Below are 20,075 nucleotides of genomic sequence, written 5' to 3' on the forward strand. Positions count from 1 at the left end.
CATCCAGAAAGGGAGGACAGGAGACAGTAGCAAAGGCAGATGACAGCAGAGGGAGTGTGCATGACAAAGAGCAGCAGCAACAGAGGCAGCAAAGCACTCGGCCTGATTCGATCTTGTGAAAACAAAGCGCTAATTGAGAGCACCGCCAAAGGGGTTGAGGTGCACGGGCCGCAGGTGTGTTTTATGTATCTGGAAGCGAGTGGGTGAGCTTTAGAGTGAGTACACAAACTACTTTGGTGGGAACACAAAGTCCATCTCATTTATATGCTAAAGGCTTCCACCCCATTTTCACAACAAGATCTTGAAACCTCTTCTTGCTCGACCCCACTAATTCCTGAATATGTCACTTCCCACCCAAAATGCGTTCTGACCTTCATCCTTTAATCTAGAAGTGCGCTGACTATGCCCGCTGATGTGACTCCACCTCTTCCCATCAATAAGAATAATCAGATTTCCTTGGGACAAGAATCATCTTTCATATCAATGCCAGTGGTAAATTAGACTCAAGCCCAGCCTTGGAAAATGAACATGATGGTCAATATTTATGGCTAAAATGGGTTATGTGGCTTGCAAAAAAACAAATGGAAGAAAACCACAAGAGTTCTCTCTGAAATGCTCCCAGCCAATATGAACGCAGCAGACAAGTTGATGAATCAGTGGAGCGGGTGGGAGCAAATGGCTTTTGGAAGCAGACAATAGCCCAACATTGTGCATAATTAAAAAATAACAGCTGCTCGTGGTGTGTCACGCCAAGTGAGTGCCAGCGCATCTGCGCTTCCCTGACAGCCTTCATTTTTCTTCAATACCGAACCAAAGAGGATCACAAGCAACAATAACTTACTGAACGGCCTTTCTAAAGGATCATTGAATGTGTATTACCAATGAAACATAATCGCTCTAGAGCAGGAGTGCCCAATATGTCGATCACGATTGACCGGTAGCTCGCGGACTGGTCCCAAGTCGATAGCGAGGGGCATAGAGGGGGAAAAAAAAACCCAACCCAAAACATTTGTGTCTATGTGTGTGTTATTAATATTAAATACTGGTACTCTTATATTTGTGCACACTGCACCCCTAGCATCCTATAAGTTTCACTTTCACAAAAAGTATTAAAAAAAAAAAACATTAAATTAAAAAGCAGGTCACTTTTAACTTACAGTGGCGTGTGATCTTACTCACCGGAAGTTGTTAGCAGTCTGGAATTGAAGCTTGCGATCAGAGCTGTTGCGCAATATCTTTTATTGTTTATATTTATTCTCATTTGGAGTTTGTTTCATGCACAATTCACCGAGGGCACTGACAAAGAATAGGAACTTGGAGGGCCGAGAGAAGCATTTTAAAATGGCACACGTGGGCTACGATAGTTAACATGCTGCAAAAGGTAGGCAGTGATTGCTTTTCACAAACTTTAGTGTCGATTTATTTTTCTGTTTAGTTCATCTTAGGGGCCGTTATGGCTTTTGCTTACTAGGGCATGCGTGTGCGCGCATATGTGGTAACAGGTCGATCGCAGGAGGTTGGTTGCTTGAAAAGTAGATCTTGGGTCCAAAAAAGGTTGGACACCCCTGCTCTAGAGAGACCTGACTCATAGGAAATAAATGATCTTGGTCCATCCAGGCTGCGTTCCAAGCTACTCAAAAGAAGGAAATATCCTACTCAGAACTTTCCGAGGTCCAAAGTCAAAGCGATGGCTCAATATCACTTTTTCATATCCGATACCAAGACCAATACTGCATCCTCGAGGACCGTCTAATACCAATCCTGTACCGCGACGATTCTTTCTGTCACTGTACAAGTTAAGAATAAATGGATGCAATGTGCTTGTTACTGGCATCTAAAAGCACCACGTTCAGAAAAGAAAGGAGGAGGAAAACACATAGCTGTTGTCTTCTTTTTGCTACCATCAAACCCCGCACCCTCAGAGAATCCAGCATGACCTCCTCACACACACATTACATTCAATGTTCGAGTGGCTTCTATCAGGTCACAGGCTGTGATGTCCATTTTGTAGAACACTGCAGAGGAGGGCCACTTTGACCCCTCCCTGTCCTGATTGCAACGAACTGAATGTACAGAGCACTTTACTGGACAGTAGCTGCAATATTTGAATTGCAGCACTTTAATATGTTATCATGTTTGCCGGTGTTCTGCTTGTTTTTTGTTTTTTTTAATTGCTGCTCTTTACACCTTTTGAATTTCCCCTTGTGGACGAATAAAGTGTTTTGAATTAAATTGAATATGGGAAGTATTTTAAGAATGGTTGTATTTTAAAACATTTTCACTGCACTGGGTTATAAGGCACATCATCTTTGTGAAGCATGAATGTGAAACAGTTTCTTCTCATGCTTAATTGTTAGATTTAGCGCTCGTGCGCTAGATTCTGACCGGACACAAAATGTCGGCTAGCGCCGAATGTCTCAATTGCTTTTTGTTCGCCATGCAATTACCCAGGGGTTGCTTTGAGAGGAGTAGAGGAAGGGATCCTCAGAGAGACCAAAAAAAGTGTGAACATCGCTTGTCTGGCAACCGGTTGTTATTACTGTGTCAAATGCTAAATGGTTTATTGGTTGACACTTCAATAGCTCTAAACAAGTCAATGCACACACCGTTAGACAACTTTTTTTTTTTTTTTGCTCGGTCACGGCAGCTATTGGAAGCTGGCTGTGTCATTTACCCAGTGCTGGTCTCTCGTTATAGCATTGCAAACAAGCAGCCAGAAATGCTAAGCTTGCGTTTGTCTGCCCACAGCAACAGCATAGTTGGACTACATTTTCCATAATTCTTAGATACGAAAGCAATATTTTTTGTTGTTGTTGTTGTAAGCAAGAATTAGTTGTAGTTCCGGTACGATGAAACCACAAATGACTGTTAGCCTGTGCCGCTTGCATAGCGCGCAAAGTGGAGTTGAAAGTGATATAGTTTGGGCATACGGATTGGATTGGTTGTAATAAAAAGAGACCGATACTGTTTCAGTCATTGTGGCCCGTTTTCAAACTCAATCCCGATTCAGTGGATCGATCAGACCGTCCCTAAAATTCAACAATAAACATGAACTCAGGATGCATGTTGTTTTGCATTAGCGGTACATTCAAGTCAATATGCTGAAAGCTGTTTTAAGATAGCGTTATTACCATCTTTTTTTCCACCCTTATTGACCCACATTTATTGCCAGGGATGTGTTCTGGACCGTAAAGTAATCGGTCAAAATCTGTGAGTTAAAGAGACCACATGAAAAAAGCGAATAAAAATAATCAAGTTCCCTAAATAAGAACAGTGTAAGTGTCATCAGAATAGTTTGTTGGAAGTGAACAATATTTTGTTTCAACCTCAAGGCAAAGAGTACATTTTGTGTTTGTTTTATGTACATTATCATTCACGTTGTGAGATATCTATTTTGTGCATTAATTAAGTTTCGTCATTTGACGTTGTCACTACTATCGCGAGACTTGCGAGGAGGTAAGGTGGTTTTTACCTAGACACAGACAGACACTCGAACGCAAGACATCAGAAGAGCAGCAGCTGTAAGGACTGTTGGCTCGTTGTTGAAGGTAATTTGTGATTTATTTGGCTGTGTAAATGTAAGTAAATTTAAGACCTGATTGTAATCGATATATTTTGTCATGTAGATTCCTAAAGTGTATTTTTGTTGCCCAAGACCTCCGAAGTGGCAGGCGGCAATGAGGTTAGCATTAGCCAACATTTCTGTACTAGCCTCGTATATTGTTTCTGTATTGTAAATTGCCGAATGTATTTTATTTTACCGACAGTTTTCACGGTGTCGGTGTCGGTGTTGGTGTAACAAGACAACCCCAAAGACACGATTAAACACCCGTCATTTGGAAACCACGTGCCCTGTTTTTGTTACTTTGGAGCTACAGTGTGCCTGCTTTTGAGTTATTTCTTGTTGAAGTTTACTGTCACCAAACTAACACCATGGCACACAAAACAAAACAGATTTGAACATGTGTATTGAAACACTAAAATGTTCACCCCATGAAAGGCACAGGTCACACTTTATATCCTTTTAATTGATGTATGATATTAATGACCGTTACAACCGGTGTTATGTCAGAGTTCTTTATTTAGGTGAAGTCGGGATGCATCAATTTGTGTAAAAAAACAAACCGTCATTCAAAGTAGCATTATAACAGCCATTCCAAATGGAATTTCATTCAGTCAACGTACCCAAATGTGTTTTTGAAATGCTTTTTTTGCTTCAATCTTCTGGGGGGAAAAAAATTTCTACTGGTCAATCCTTCCATTCGTTCCTTCCAGCTTTTACCCTTTAGCTGTAACTAATTCAGTTTTTAATCTCTTTTCTTTACGCCCTTATATGGATTTTAAAGAGACTCTAAAAGCAGCAACATGCACGCAAAGAAAATCCTTTTAGGGAGTGATAAATTGAAACCTCTAGGAGGGAGAGTGAAAAAGGAGAGAGCGTGGCTACGTATGAGCAGCAGAGAGGTAGACGGTAGCCAGGAGAAGACCGGCTATTGAATACTGATGCTTTAATCATTTGTGTTTTTGCATGCAGAAATCCAAGCAGCACTGGACCGCCGAGTGAGAAAACAAAGTGCGAGCTGAGCTTTGGGGAAAACCAAACATCTGGCACAGTCGCTTACTCCCGTCACGTTTTTTTGGGTCCTTGCTTGTTTCTTGGGGAATTGTCGCGGCCATGTGGGAGTGATGTTAGGGAAATACAGACATCAATCTCTCTTGCGTGATGACGAACGAGTTGAGATGTTCCCAGAACATGGACGCGTATTTATCAACAATTACGTGCCATGACACTCAAACGCACAGGCTAGGTCATGTGTGTTTACTGTGGATTTGTTTGCATGAAATAGCTCAAATCAAACCTGTCACGCAGGAGGTGTTTGATGCGAAAACGGATTGTGACTGAGCTGTCTGGTTTGCAACACTTAGCCCCCTGCTGAGTTCGTCGACTGTGTGCGTGCGTGCATGCGTGCACGCGTGCATACGCGAGTGTGTCCGTCCACAAGGATCCCGGTTCCACAGTAGTCAGTTCCCACAGGATTTGAGCTTCCTCTGAGGGAATGAAAGCATAAACAGAAAAGATTATTCTGGAGCTGTTCTCCCCCGCTCATCCTCCTGGCCACGTCGCCTTCTCTTTCGTCATCATGACTTCCTTGCTTGCGCTCTTTCTTCCCCGATTATCACTTCTGCTCCCATCATAGCTCATGTCTATCCGTTATTGTTTTTGCTTTGCCTTTCACCTACTTCATTAAGTCCTCATTTCATTTACCCCAACTCTGTTTTCTCCTCCCCCATCTTTGTCATTTCCTGGCTAGTCATTAGCCTCCTGTCCTCATCTGTTTCCCCTCTTCCTCCCCCTGAATCTGGTGACCCCACCGCCCCCCGGTGACCTGTTGATTAAGTGGGAATTTGATGTAGAAATATAAAAACAGTCTGCCTACTGCCTTGTGATAATTGAAGTGCTGTTGCTCATACACCCACATGCACGCAGAAAGACATGCATTCGCATTCCCGAGCAGGTGCATTGAGCAGCAGAGGTGGCAAAAGTACACACACACACACACACACACACACACACACACACACACACACACACACACACACACTCTCTGTGGTGTAGACGTAGCACAGATACTTGCATGAAACACAATTCCGGTAAAAGTTTAAGTAGTCTACTGATTTAACTGATGCATTGTGCAGAATACCTGTTTTGATAACTATGGAACAGAAACATTTGTCTGCACACAAACAAGTTGTCTTTTCTTTCATTACATAGTGTCCATATTGAGAAGAAAAACATTTCCCTTTTTTTTTTAAACAAAAAAGGTAGCCAGCATTGAGACTTGACTTTAATGCTATCAAACAAAGCGCCCCCATAGCTTTGCTAACTTTGTGAAATGAGTAACAACAGCACCAACAAAAAGCTAAATTAACTAATGACAAGAACTGGGGGGGAAAAAAAGCATCTTACTTCCTTGGACTTCATTTTCAAACTAGGCAGGTATACTGAAATACAAATCCTAAAGAGTCTGCAAATACATTTTTCATTTAGTGAGATGTCATTTATCGAAGTCGGGCAGGCCACATGCGCCTAATATTGAAGTGAAAATGTCATTTTCGTTCAAAACAACAAACCCGCCAACTAAACTAAAACAGCATTTCCATTTTAACATACAATCTAAGTAAATAATTGAATAAAAGAATACACGACTCCTGTCATGAGTCCAAAACAAATATATCACAAAAGCAGTAACGGCGACCAGTTGTGTCCTGTGAGAGATATGATGATCAGATATGAAATGGGAAATTTTGGGGCCTAAAATGATTATTTATTGACTTTCAACTATGTATCGTTTTCCATCTATCTATGCTAGTGATGTATAGTGACAGGCAGAATGCTCTTCCAATTAACCTTCGTCTCCACCCATTCTTATAAAAGTGTTTAGAGGACAGTAAAAAAAGTATTTGTATTTGGTTACTTTCCACCACCATCCCACATACGGTGCATACAGACAAGACACACGCACACATACATACACACACACAGGCACACAAAAAGAGGTGCCCTCACACTGCCAGAGCAGGTGCAATAGGCAGCTGGCACGTAATGGTGCCAATGCATTTGCAGGACAGGAAACATGAGGTCACCTGAAGGGATTTCAATTGCAGGAAACCTTGTGTGCAATTTGAAGGTGCTCTCAAAGTTACTTCCTCCATACTCCCATTACGATGCAATTTTGCAGCGGGATGATGAACGTAGCTTTCTGATGTGACATAGTAGAGGTGCACTACTCAGAAACCTACCACGTAATGGCACAATTAAGATGAAAGTGCAAGTGGAAAATAGACAAATGATGATTCTGCTTGTTTTTAAGAGCAGCTACGACTCCCAAATCATGGATTATGCATGTAATATTTCAGACATAGCTGGGCGATGAGAATGTTTTTGCAGAGGGAGGCCTGTCAGTCATCAAACAATAGGCAATTGTTTTGCGTAAGTGTCTCTGAGGAGCACGGCCTGCACTTGCGTCATCGACAGTGTGCGCGATGGTGAGTAAGTGGTACCTTCAAGTATAAACACCCCATATGACGTATAATTTGGAGAACCAAAAATGTACGTCAAAGTTCAAACTAATTTTAAGGTTCAAACCATTAAGTGTCATCGGCCTTTGTCAGCTTGTTTTCTTCCATCTACGTAGATCAGGTATTCTCAACCGGTGTGCCGTCTAACACAAATGAGAGAGCATCAGGTGTGATGTAACATGCTCCCGCTGTTCATGCTCACAACGGCGCAAAACACCTGTTTTTTACAGCGCCACACTGCGCACGTCATGAAAATACCAAAACTCAGTCTAGTCTACCCCTGCGCAGATTTAGACGGCGCCTCACGCTTGACTTGCGCTGGGAAAAATAGTGTTTGTAAATGTGTTTGTCAATAAATACACACATAACCACTCGCAATTTGATGACTTGTACACTCACAAATATTCCTTCCTAATGCCTTGGCATGGCAATTCTCATCAGTGTGAAATTAAGTTTATAGAAAAAATATTTCTATTAAACTTTCACCAACTTCAATCTAAAAATACACTTATTTTCACTGCTCTTGACTGTCTGCAGCATTCAGATTTTTGTTCTTAAAAGAGAAATACAGTATGCACCAAATACTGAACTGTTACAACTCATACTCATGTTTCAAGACAGAGGATGTAGACAAAGTTGACAATACAGCAAACCTGTTTGTGCTTTAATTTGATTTTGGAGAGTTGTAGTGACTCAAAAAAAAATTTTAAGACGATTTTACTATTCTCTGTCTGTCACAGAACACCTTGACATGAAAGAATAACAATGGTTGAAGAAAGACACTGGTGTAATGTTGGCTTGACTTCAGTCTATTAGAAGACATTACTGCTTCACTTACATTCGATGAAGACACAAATGTTAATTCCGCACGCATACAAATGAACAATTAAGGCAGCGCGACTGGTCACGCTCCCGCATCTATTATGACAGTGAATAGCAAATCTTTGCGTGCTGATTCAGGCAGCAGTTGAACACATATTCTTCATGCAGGCTATGTTTTTTGGTTAATGTGATTTGTGTCCCAGAGATAGACAGTTGTTAAATGCATTTACTCAATGTGTTGACAATATTCTTTAACATATTGCTCCGTGTTGTACCTCCACATTAGCCTTGATCTCTGGAGATTTCCAAAGCTAAGATGGGTAAAAAAAAAACAAAAAAAAACGACTAAATAAATAATGACATAAAAGGACTCCAACATGTGACACCTTGGCTGCTGTAAAAATCTTCTTGCACTTGATATATTGTGTTTCATGCATTGCTCCCAGTGGGGGATTTTACTCATTCGGTGTTTCCACCGGCATTAACATCAGCCCAGCCCTCATTCTGCACACGACGCTAATAGAACACCTTTCATGTCAAATGGAACAAATGGAATAGTTGTCAGGATGCACAGAGTTTGAAATAGTACACAGATTCTCGCCTTTCTCTAATGGGGATAAGCAGCTATTTCATCAATGTGTGGCATTTTGCTCTTGACTGAAGAAAACACTGTGAAATGGAGAGTGGAAGAAGGGGAGCTGCGTGATTTTTCACAAATCTGAATCCTGCTGGAATAGCATCATGTTCTTGCCTGCCAAAAAGAAAGAAAATGGCTCTTTGTATGTGTGAACAAATTTTACTTCAGCAAAAATTTGTTAAAAAAAAAAAAAGCTTCACTATATCCAACCAGAACATGCTTTTTGTCATCTTATCCACATGAAGATAAATGGAATGAGTTAATGGAGAAGACAAACAGACAAAACACCCCCAAAGCCCAAAAATGTTTAAAAAAAAAAGCTTCACTATATCCAACCAGAACGTGCTTTTTGTGATCTTATCCACATGAAGACGTTTTTAAGTCCCTGGAAATTAAATGGAATGAGTTAATGGAGAAGACAAACAGACAAAACACCCCCAAAGCCCAAAAATGTTTAAAAAAAAACATGCGAAAGTGTGGGTGCTGAATCTACACTTATCACAAAGATAGCTGGAAGATATCCAATAGGAAAAGAGTGTCACATCTTGAGGCGGCATACGATTAATTACCCTCAAATGCTTTTCACATGGGTCGTACACGTAAATTTTGGTACTTTCGTGCCATTCAAGCCAAATTATCCCAAAGGTTCCTGCACATATTTACACAGCACAAAACCAACCACTGTGAATTGTTGATAGCCTTAAATGATATTTTTCTTTCCATTTTGTTTTAAATAATTTGCTGTTTTTATTTCAAGTAATAAATTAGGTTCAGAATAGATTAAAACAAGCATTCTAATAATGTGTGCAATGCCGCGTAGCATTTTTTCATTATTGTTATTTTTTTTTTTTTAATGGGAAAAAAAACAGCCCATGGACACATTTTAGAACTTCATTCAGTACAACATGTCAATGTGGGAGCTAATTGAAAATAAATAAATAAATAAAAATCGTCCTTGAAAATTTGGGAATGAAATTAGATAGTGTGAGTGCTCAAGTTTAAGTTTCAGACACACACAAAAATATTAAAATAGCATAGTTTCTTGAACAGCATTGATGCAAAGAGGATGTTACTCTTGTTAACTTTTTCTTTTTCCGGCCAGCTGTCTTCTGTTGCTATGAACAGATGAAATGATGACTGGGTAGATACAAAAATAAGTTGTGAGCATCGTGCGTCATAACTTTCAGCTTGTTTGGACACTTGATGTGCTTTTACGACTTGTTGCTATGCGTTAGGCTTTGGTACAGAGTACAGTCCGTGTGTGGCGGTGGCTCAATGAAGCATCAAAAACCAGCAGACGTGGGGACAGTGAGTTCACTCACGGATGAGTTTGCAAGGATGACTGTGACTTTTCTCTACTTTCCTTGACTTTTCCCTGTTGTGTGTGAATGGCTATCGTGAAGATGTTTTCATTGCGGACGCAATAGAATTTTCCTCACAAATAAGAAGCTTTTATGAACAAGGGCAGTATTAGCAGAAAACTATACAGCTTCTCTTGTTTGTATATATGTATGTATGCATGTATGGATGTATGTTGTGGCTTACGTTGTTGTTTTTGACTGCAAATCGCAATTTTACAACAATGCTGAGAATTAATGCATTACCTGACCTCAACCTTGACAAAGTTGCTTGGTTACCGAGTCATTTGACAAGAACATTCACGGCCCTCTTGTTGGAAATAAAGAATTTGTAGTAGCTGAGAACATGGGGAAAAAAAAACAACAACATGAAAATGTGATTTTAGAGGGCTAAAAAAAAATATCGACTCCTTAACTTGAAACCATAACCTGATACAAAGCCAATTTGGATGAATATTGCCCAAAAAGTGACCACAGCAGCACTTTTTAAAAACACACCAAAGCCACACAACCCTGAGAACGGACATTCTCGCCTGATCTCGGAAGCCGAGCAATGTAATTCATAATGCCGCCACTTACCGACATCACCATGAAGTATGTTGAACGTAAAATGGGAAGCGGCGTGATTGAATCCTGCCTGACATCATCTATTGTGTCTGAAATAGCATGAGACTATGGCCATATGGGAGCATGTATATATCATGCCAGAATTTGATACATCTTGCCAGAGACACTTCAAAGCCCAGAATGTTTTCCCCTTTCGATGTAAAGTTTCCTCCTCAGCACAAAGAAGTCATTTATTAAGGAGGGACAAACCTAATGAGCTGCTTGCTTGTCTTTTTATCACCGTTATCTGCTCTCCTATGGATGTGAAGGCACCTGCCTGCAGATGAATATTCAACGGATGGATGTTCTATAGGAGCATCCCGCTCTGGAAACAACGATAGTCAGTATGAGTGGCAGTTTGAAATGGCCGCTTACAGGCTCAAGTTCTGTTTACACTTCTACAAGCTAGCAGTCGCGCTAATTGATGGAGGAAATTTCTTTCACGCACAATTCTTTCCACCATTTGTGTTCGTCTTCTCTTGTTCCCAGGACTCCCCAAGAGGTTGCCTCTTTTGTTTCCCATTGATTTTCTGCCTCTGCTTGTGGGCTAATGGACAAGATCAGATTCACGAATGCTTTAAGGGTGGCCGTCCTTAACCTTCAGCGCCTTTGCCAGCAGCAGCTACTGGCATTTAGCACAATTCATTTAAGCAAAGACAATAAGGGATTGGGATCAGATCTGCCAGGTTAAGATGGAAGCTCTCATTACATAAGACGGAGATGACATCTCCGCGTCCCGCTGGCTGACACACTGCTCTAATTTGAATGCAGTAGTGCTTACAGTGCAAGACATGTACATAGTCTGTGTCTTTCGTGAGACAATTAATTTCTGCTCTCTGCTTCAGTACTCGATATTGATTAAGCATTGCCTGTACAACCGAGAACTGGACCAAAAATATTTACAGTCACTTAATGCTGCACAATCAGTGACTGTAACGCTGACTAAAATAAACACTATGCCTGCTGGAACTAGAACTCCAGTCACCTCAAACCGCCCGTGAAGCAAAGAAAATGACAAAAGATATGAACTGATTTGGTTAATCTATAACAACGTAACACATGAACTCCTTGATGGGCTACAAATATGACGAGCATTTTATGGCACACGCGACACTCAAAAAGAGGTGCTAAATTTACCTGTGAGGCATCGATAGATTGATAGATAGATATCAGTTGATTCTGCCCAGGAACAGCAACGGAGGCCGAGTGGTGTGGTGCTGCATGGGGAAATGTAAAAGCGGCATTAAAACGATGTCAGCTTCCTATTATTTCCTGGTAATGGAAAGGCCACAAGAGGGCGCCAGCGACTGGTATCGGTGACTGGTATCGACAGCCTTTGTGAGGTTGATACCTTGAAATAAGGCCGCTATCGGATCGATACTCGTTCATCACTTTTCGAAATGATTGATACTTCGTCAGTCACACATCTGTCTGTGATTGGTTGTTTCTCCTCAAGCGTGATGGTCTGCTCTAAATCAAATTGGAGGCACTTACATCGGGGACAGGACGCATTGCATTTTTTCACAGATGATTGTATTCATGGAGCAAAAACTGTCAGGTCAGACGGACAATTGGTTTTGGTTAGGTTTTGCTGGTGTTGTTTTTTTTTTTAGTTTTTTTTTAATTTTATTATTATTTTTTTTTTTACAGAAAACTCTCCCTTTAATGCATGTGAAAACGTAGGCCAGTATTCAACAAATGCACATCATTACATCCCAAAAATATATTTTATTACATCTAAATGAATACAAACAAGCTTGCTGTAATTAGGCTAAGTGGCCATCTCTAATAGAGGAGACATAATCTTTCCGCCGGAAGCTTGAAATAATTTGTAGACTGTAGAGATACTGAGCAAGTGTAATTAGTGCATTGTCATTTTGTGTTTTTGAATTGTTCTGTCTTCAGGGGTGCGTGGCTACTCAGGTCATTTGCATTTGTAATGTACATTTCCCTTTTTTCTCTGCTTCGCTGAAACTTGGACTCCACGCAGTTGCTCAGTTCAGCCAGCTGTTTCGCTCATTCGTTAATTCTGTTTTTGTTCTCTGTTTGCGCTTCCTCCCCGCGGAGGATTTTTATTGCTCTCTTATTTGAATTCGGTCGTTCTCAATATGAAGAAGCCATGGAAGCCTTCAAAAGCCATCAAATAAATGACTTTCAACAGCACGCTTGAATGTTTTTTTGATTTTTAATGATGAAATATTGAAATCACATTGTCGACTTGCCTGCAGGCAGGTGTTTTCAATCCCCAGTGTAGCATCGGGTCGTCGTTTCCGCTCTTCTAAGCTCCAGTTTCTGCCCGCATTCTGTAATTTTGTTTGCCAAATGAAATATTTAATCATATGCCAAGCTGCACCTTTGCAATTCCCTCATTCCTGCAGTAGTCGTGTAAGGCAGGAGAATGCCATTACTAAGCTGTGCCACAGGAGAATAGACGGAGATGATTGTCAAAACGTGACGCACAATTGGTCGATTGGTTTAACACAAGAAATATGTTGGTTCTGCATCTGATAGATGCGTACTCTCACGCAGTGCTCCTCCATGACTGCAATGTACCATTGTATACAATCGTTATTAGATTGTCTTCCTAATGGATGCTGCTGGAATGCATGAAATACAGGGTGTTCCCAAAAATATAACACCAATTGAAATGGATTGTCATATCTGAGTAGCTCAGTAGCATGCAGTCGGGGCCTTCAAGGCCTTCTCTGCTGGTTTTAACCACTACTGTATCCGTAGCACTGGGCTACATTTTTTTACATTTATTTATTTCTACCAATCTATTATCTTCATTTTGTTGCATGTGTCTTGGCGGCACAGCTTCCAGTCGCGTGTTGCTATGGTAGATTTTTTTTTTTAATTCACCCATGGCTTTCAGAATTTCAAATGCAGACATTTTTAACCAATCCGATTTCAGGTTCACCAAACAGGCTGGCTCAGAGTGATGTCTGCATTATAATTTGAAGAGACTCACGAGTGCAAAACAATCAGAATTGAGCTGCAGTGTGTACGTGGCCTTAAAAAGCAAGTCCGGAGTCAATTCAAGTCCTTTGTGGCAAGCATGCAAATCACAATCCTAAAAATAGCAGCTCAAGATGCACTCCAGTCAAGTCATGTGACTCAATTGCCCCGTATTTGCCACAGACAAACTAATCAATTTTATTGATCACAAACTGTATTTATCCTGCTCATCTATAAACAGCTATGCATATATTTTGAAGTAATTTTTCATTTGCATTCATTATTTTTGAAAAAGTAACTCAGCTGTGCGGGAGGGCGGTGCCCCAGCGCCCTCTATTGATGAGCCGCCACTGTTCAGAACATCTCTGACACAATAGCTAAGTGCGGATCCCACTGTCACAGGAGGTGAGAACCAATGCCTTAGACCACAGGTGTCAAACTAAAGGCCCAGGGGCCAGATCCGGCCCCCCTCACGTCATTTTATGTGGCCCGCGAAAGCAAATCATGTGTGTCAACTTGCATGATCCTTGCTAAATTGTGCACCGAAATGTCAAATTGTCATGTGCAATAAATAAGAAATGAGATTTTGTTGATAATTACTTGAACAATAATTGAACAAACTATTATCGGTGACTGATTTCAAAACTAGGAATCCATTAATTTGTTGTGGACAAACATTAATGCGATGAGACGATTAAAAATGTTTGCGAAGATGTAAAAGAAGACAAAAATGAGTTTGACACCCCGACCTATGACATTGCGGTAACAATGATAAGAAAAAAAAACAATGTCTATGCAACTATGATCAAATAAATAACACAAATTCACAATGACGTTGGAATTCTTTAAACCTTGATTTTGACGTGACAAATAAGATAATAGAATATACTGAAAGACAAGGGAAAGCCATCGTTGAACAAAATACAAATGTGAAGCATTGCAAGTATTGCCCCCCGCCCCCTCTTTGGTGTAGAATTAGGTTTAGCACAGATGGTGAGCACAGAAAAGCTGTTTTTACACAGTGCCTCACCTCAACACGGGAGAAGGAAGCAGGGCTTTGCTGTGGGTTGGAGGGACCATTAAAAAAGCAAGTGGGAAGGTTTTTATCATGGGTAAGGCTAGACAGAAGATGTACTTCGTAGGAAATGGCCTCACATATGACTTGGTGACTTTGTCACAGTTCCCTCTGCAAGAAACCAAATGGGCTCCTTTTTCTTTTCGTCTGTCTCTTTCTTACTCTTGTTGAGTGAAGTCATGAATTTGTAATGTGTGGCCAGCGAAGGACGGGAGAACATCGACCGAATGTAAATGTGTATTGGATTAGACATCGTTTCAGTGCATTAACCTTCCTAGGTAACCATGCACGCACTCAAACTGAGCCCTAATAAGGTGTGAGGATGCTAACAGTCAACACCTCGGCCACCCTCTGGGTCAAACGTGCTTGCAGTCTAAATTCGTTGAAATGTGTTTGTTTTGACTGCTCCAAGGCGATTTACATTTTTTGTCAAATTTATTCGGACATTTCATTAGGCACGCCTGTCTTCAGCCGATCACTCATCTTGTTTTCTTTGGTTTTTATTTGACTTGCGAGCACAAGATTGAAGCCACGCAGGTCTAAGGGGGGAGGTTAATCGATATGTGGGGTCTGAAGAAAAAAAAAAAGAAGACTTTCATGACTTCACTTACTTGAGAGGTTCTCTAGTTTGTTCGATAAAAGTATGATGCACACCCCAAGCTTGTTTGCACGGAAGTGTGGAACTAAGGAGGAATCATTTTGGACTGGCAAAACTCATTCAAACGTATATGAAAAGTCAGTTTCAACTTTGAAGGTGTGGATAAAATGTACATCAGGGGTACCCAACCTTTTTTTGAGCCATGCTCTAGTTTTCAAGCAGCCATTCCAGTTTATCAACAAGTTCACGCACACATACACGCACGCATGCATACGCACGTCTGCACACACGCATGACATGATGAGAAATAGCCATATCAGGCCCTAACATGAACAAAACTGAAAAATTAACGACACACAAGACAGGCACATCTCTATGTTTGTTAAAAGGAAATGATTGCCTCCTTTGTGGGAGATCTGATACAGGAAGTCATGGACACACTTTTGGAGCATGCAAAGTGCTTGCGTGTTCCATTTTGAAATCCCGCTCCAGATTCCCTTTCTTTGGTGAATTGCTGAGCAAACAAGTTATGAATGACAATGAGCAAAAAATACATTGACGAGGTCGTCAACGGCTCTGATCGCTAGCGACAAGCAACTGCAGACCGCTAACAAGTTCCTCTGCTGTCGGTCATGTGTCATCGCAGGCTAAAGGTGATCTACTTTTTATTTATTTTTTTTAGTACTTTTTTTATGGACGTGAGACTGATAGATTTCATAGGCTGTAACACAATATATAATAATAATAATACAAAAAAGTGAAGAGGGCATATGATGCTAAATCAACTTATTGTAAGCTTTTCACAATGTTAAAATGCTAATTCCTCACCAAGAACATCCCCAAAGTTTTCCAGCATAATTTCAGTGGAAGGTTTTGGCTTTTGAGGAATTAAATCATCTTGTATCTAAAGGCACTGCGAAACAATATGAGGTGTTTGAAATTTCTTTTCATTTTGTTAAATTAGACAACAAAAGTATGAGACACTGCCCTGAGTTTGATGTCGTGCAATTCTGTGCCACAACAAACAACAATAACAAGCACATTTTGACGATCAAAACTTGGAGGATCAACGCAAAATTCACAGATTATTGACTGACATCATCAAACCCGATGGAAAGTCAAATATGCTTGTTGTAGTTCCCTGTTGAAGCCATTCATCAAATATTCATGTTTGAGTTATTATCACATATATTATTACATAGTCGAAGACAGTGCTGAATATAATGTTGCTGCAAGAAGTGAGCAACTTTCCGAGACAATACTTGAGCATAGCGCTTGAGGCCTCCAGTAATGGCAACAAATGCCAGCTAATGCAGGTCTAATTTGAATTTTGTGAGGCTCATTATATTTCTATGGCTTAGCTGTAAAAAAAAAAAAAAAAAAAAATTCACCACAAGCCTCTGATGTCATTACCACACTCTGGATTATTCATTGCTGATTATTGCCAGGGGTACGTCTGTCTCGTTGGTAATGTTGTGCCACTAAATGGATGCAATCACTCAAAGCACAGAAGTTACTTGTCATGCCGAAGAATCATTCTGGATGAAAATGTTTTAAAGGCGCTTTGCGAGGCCGCTTCCTTTTTGCTTGATGCTGTGGTGTTTTAGAAATAAGTTCTTGTCGTTTGATGCATATTTAGACAACTACCAATATGAATCCAAACAAAAAGGAAGTAAAACATTTCCAAAATGAAACAATGAAGATAATTTTTAACTCCAGCTCTACTCAGTCACATACGATTTTAGTCAACTTTGGCTGCGGCTCAGTGAGTGACACCGCTGTCTTTAGACACAAGGAATTGGGGTCCAGATGGCACACCCATGGAAATTGGATGGGTTGTGTCATGAAAAGCATCCGGTTTAAAAACATACCCTGCGAGTGACTTGCTGTGGCAAATCCTGACAGGAGAAAGTTGCATCATCTTCTTAGAAAATTTTGCCCAATAAATTTATATTATTTTGAACCACTACTATACGGATAACCTGGTAACCTATGATTTTGGTAGATTTATCTCATCCGTATGGGTAGGATCAAAATCTTAACCTTATGTGCTGGGTCAAATCCTCAACTCAAAGTGCTGGGTATAAATAATCTCGCATTGGATCTGTCCCTTTTCGATGCAGCTCTGGGTTAGCTATTTTACCCAGCTTGGGTTATGTTTGATCCAGTAGTTTTAAGAGTGTGAATGTGGCAAAGAGAGCTGCGCTAAAATCTCGTTACTGCTCAGGCCGCACTACACAACTTTCATATTTTGAAGCATGCAAGGTTAATCTCATCCTTTTAAAAAAAAAATGTTGTTTCGAACCCCCCCCAAAAAGAATCTGCCTTACTTTAACAAAGGCCAGCAGGGGTAATTATTACTCAAGTCTTGCATGATTTTAGCTTGTGGCAATGTACTTTTCTATCACTTACGTATGAGCAGTAACTTTAGCGCTGATGCAGCAAAGACTGTGCAAACTAGAGGTCAATGTTCACAGTGATGCCCACATATCCTGAGAGGTGTCCTGGCTGGTCCACACGTCTTCTTGACCGCCAAGTGTAGAGCACACATACAGAGAGGCAACCATTAACTCTCCCATTCACACCGATGGACATTTTAGAGCACAGGTGTGAAATTCAAGGTCCAGGGGCCAGATCCGGCTCACCACATCATTTTATGTTCCCAACTAAAATCAATAGTGTCTACTTCATTGACATTTATTTTTTTATTTTTTATTTTTTTTTTGGACAAATGCATTTGTTCTTTTCTTATGGGAAGAAAATCTGTGTCAACATTGCAAATCTTTACTTTTAATAGATTGTACAAGTATTTCTATTTTTTTCCCATTTTGAACAATAGTTTAGTAAAGTTAATGATTAATAAATGTATACATTTATATAAATATTAAAATATAGAATATAAATTTATAAATAAAATTAATCATTTCAATGCCAATTGTTGATATGGAATATAAATTTAAACAAATGACAGCTCCCTAACATGCCGGTTTTAGGGATATGGCAAAACATGCAAACCTCAAACAGGAAGTAAAATTTGAAACCCAAACCATAGAAATGCAAGGCAGATGTGCTAAACAGGTAGTCCATTGTGAAGCCACATTGAACCTTAATATGATCGTTGACAGTCAAGCAGTCCAGTAGTGCAGCAGTTTGGTATGCCACGATTTTCAATTTCCATTCATGGACTGAGGAGATCACAAAGATGGAGCTCCATACAGTGCTGTCTGTTGACTGGTGCAGAGAAAGTATCTAAAAATGTTTTATATCAATGTTATACTTCCGGAAAAACCCAGAATGCTTGATGTGATTCATGTTTTCTGTGAATCACTCGAAATATTTTATACTAAAATCGTCACCATTTCCAATGGTGACTTTCTGTTGGACAGTCAAGAGGTCACACTTTCAGTCTCGTCTTGTGGGCCGTAAGGTGTGATGAAGTGTGATTGAGACACACTTGAGGGTCTGACTGGCATCCTCTGAGTTCGGATCAGTTCTTCCCTTCTCCTGCCTTTGAACGACAGTCCTTGCTGCGGCGTCCTTTAACGTCTAATCCTTATGCAAGTTCAAGACTGGATCTGTGGAAAAGGACACGGGCCAAAGGTTAATGAGCGTAAATGTGGTAGATGACCAAACCTTCGTGACTCTTTATATTCCCATGCAGCAAATCAGATGAGGGCTGCATAAAATCATGTCCAAGTGTTCTGTGGCGTTGTTAACCTTTGACCTTTGGGCTGTATCAAAACACAAACGTTCTAACCTCTTTCTCAATGGCTCTTTGGCCCATGGGAAATTCAGCTTTTTTAAATTTTTTTTTTTATTTTTATTAATATCTCTCGACTGAAATGCTATCAACAAATATTCTGTGGATCTATTTCTTTGTTGGCTGTGCTTCTCACCGATTTAATCAAGTAGTAGCACGAAAACAGTCAATCGGTCTCTGTTCATCTCACAGCTTGAAAATTGATTTTGGAAGACCAAAAAGGCCTGAACGTTCAGATGAAGTTAGATTCGGAGGGCTTGCACAAAGAGGCTTTGACTGGCAGGAGGAGCATTTCCATACCTTTTTGCGACGTTTATGTGAGACGGTTTCCATAACAATGACACCCTTGTGAGAGAAGCTTGAATGCCAACTTTTCCTCAGCCTCCTGTCAATAAACACCTCTTGATTGCTTGGAAACCACACTGAGAGTTGGATTTGAGGCATTCTGAGAGGCTAACAGGCTCATTTGAAGAGAAAATTGATATTCATCTTACTGCTCTTTGGACTGAGTTATTTATCACTCCCTTTCACGCGGTTATTTGAAATGAGGAGCAGAGTGCACGGGTGTCCCATGATTTAACGGTTTCCTGTTATGGTATTTTTTTATTATTATACAAGATACAATTATACACAGCGTTTGCCTAGAGAGAAGAAATTCAGCAACACTGCTCGCGGAGTGGAGATGAAAACAATTACATTTTTAAAAATCAGGCTGTTTGCCTCGCGGTTCATCATTAATTCATAAAGTTAACTTAAAATCATTCTTTCAAGACAGTCTCTAATTTTTGACACGAATACACATTTGATAACATTCAAGTTGTGTTTGCCTTTAGAAACAACGTAGCCAGTGGCATATTTTGTTCCAGCTGGAATCCGGAAGGCCCGTTTTATTTGATGCTCCATCCAAGCAGACGCTCAATGTTCACATCTGGCAGACAGCTCTGATTGTAATTCATGTATGAAAAATATAAACCCACTTAGCATGTTTATGAAGCAGCTGTTCAACCACTCCACCCTGTCTACCGTCAAACACGGCACGCATCACATGCTCATCCTCATGCCGGTGAAGTGATATCAAATGAAATCATGTAACTCCAAATTAAATTTATGTAAAACAACCCCCCCCCCCAAAAAAGTAAAGAAAAACAGGAGAGAGTGATATAGCTGCTGGTTTTTTTTTT

At 40.3% G+C, this 20,075-nt stretch overlaps 1 long non-coding RNA gene across 1 annotated transcript in view; it reads right to left on the bottom strand.

Annotated features, from left to right (window-relative positions):
• Positions 1 to 10,396: 10,396 nt before the first annotated feature.
• LOC109519769 (uncharacterized) overlaps positions 10,397 to 20,075 on the bottom strand; it is an 18,832-nt gene continuing 9,153 nt past the window's right edge. Inside the window, exons 2-3 of the long non-coding RNA XR_002169024.1 lie at positions 18,589 to 18,709; positions 10,397 to 11,720 (exon numbers count right to left, since the gene is read on the bottom strand). This is a non-coding gene — a long non-coding RNA (uncharacterized LOC109519769). The remainder of the gene's footprint in view (positions 11,721 to 18,588; positions 18,710 to 20,075) is intronic.

This window comes from Hippocampus comes, unplaced genomic scaffold (assembly GCF_001891065.2).
Source record: "Hippocampus comes isolate QL1 unplaced genomic scaffold, H_comes_QL1_v1.1 scaffold51, whole genome shotgun sequence".
NCBI classification, from domain to species: domain Eukaryota; kingdom Metazoa; phylum Chordata; class Actinopteri; order Syngnathiformes; family Syngnathidae; genus Hippocampus; species Hippocampus comes.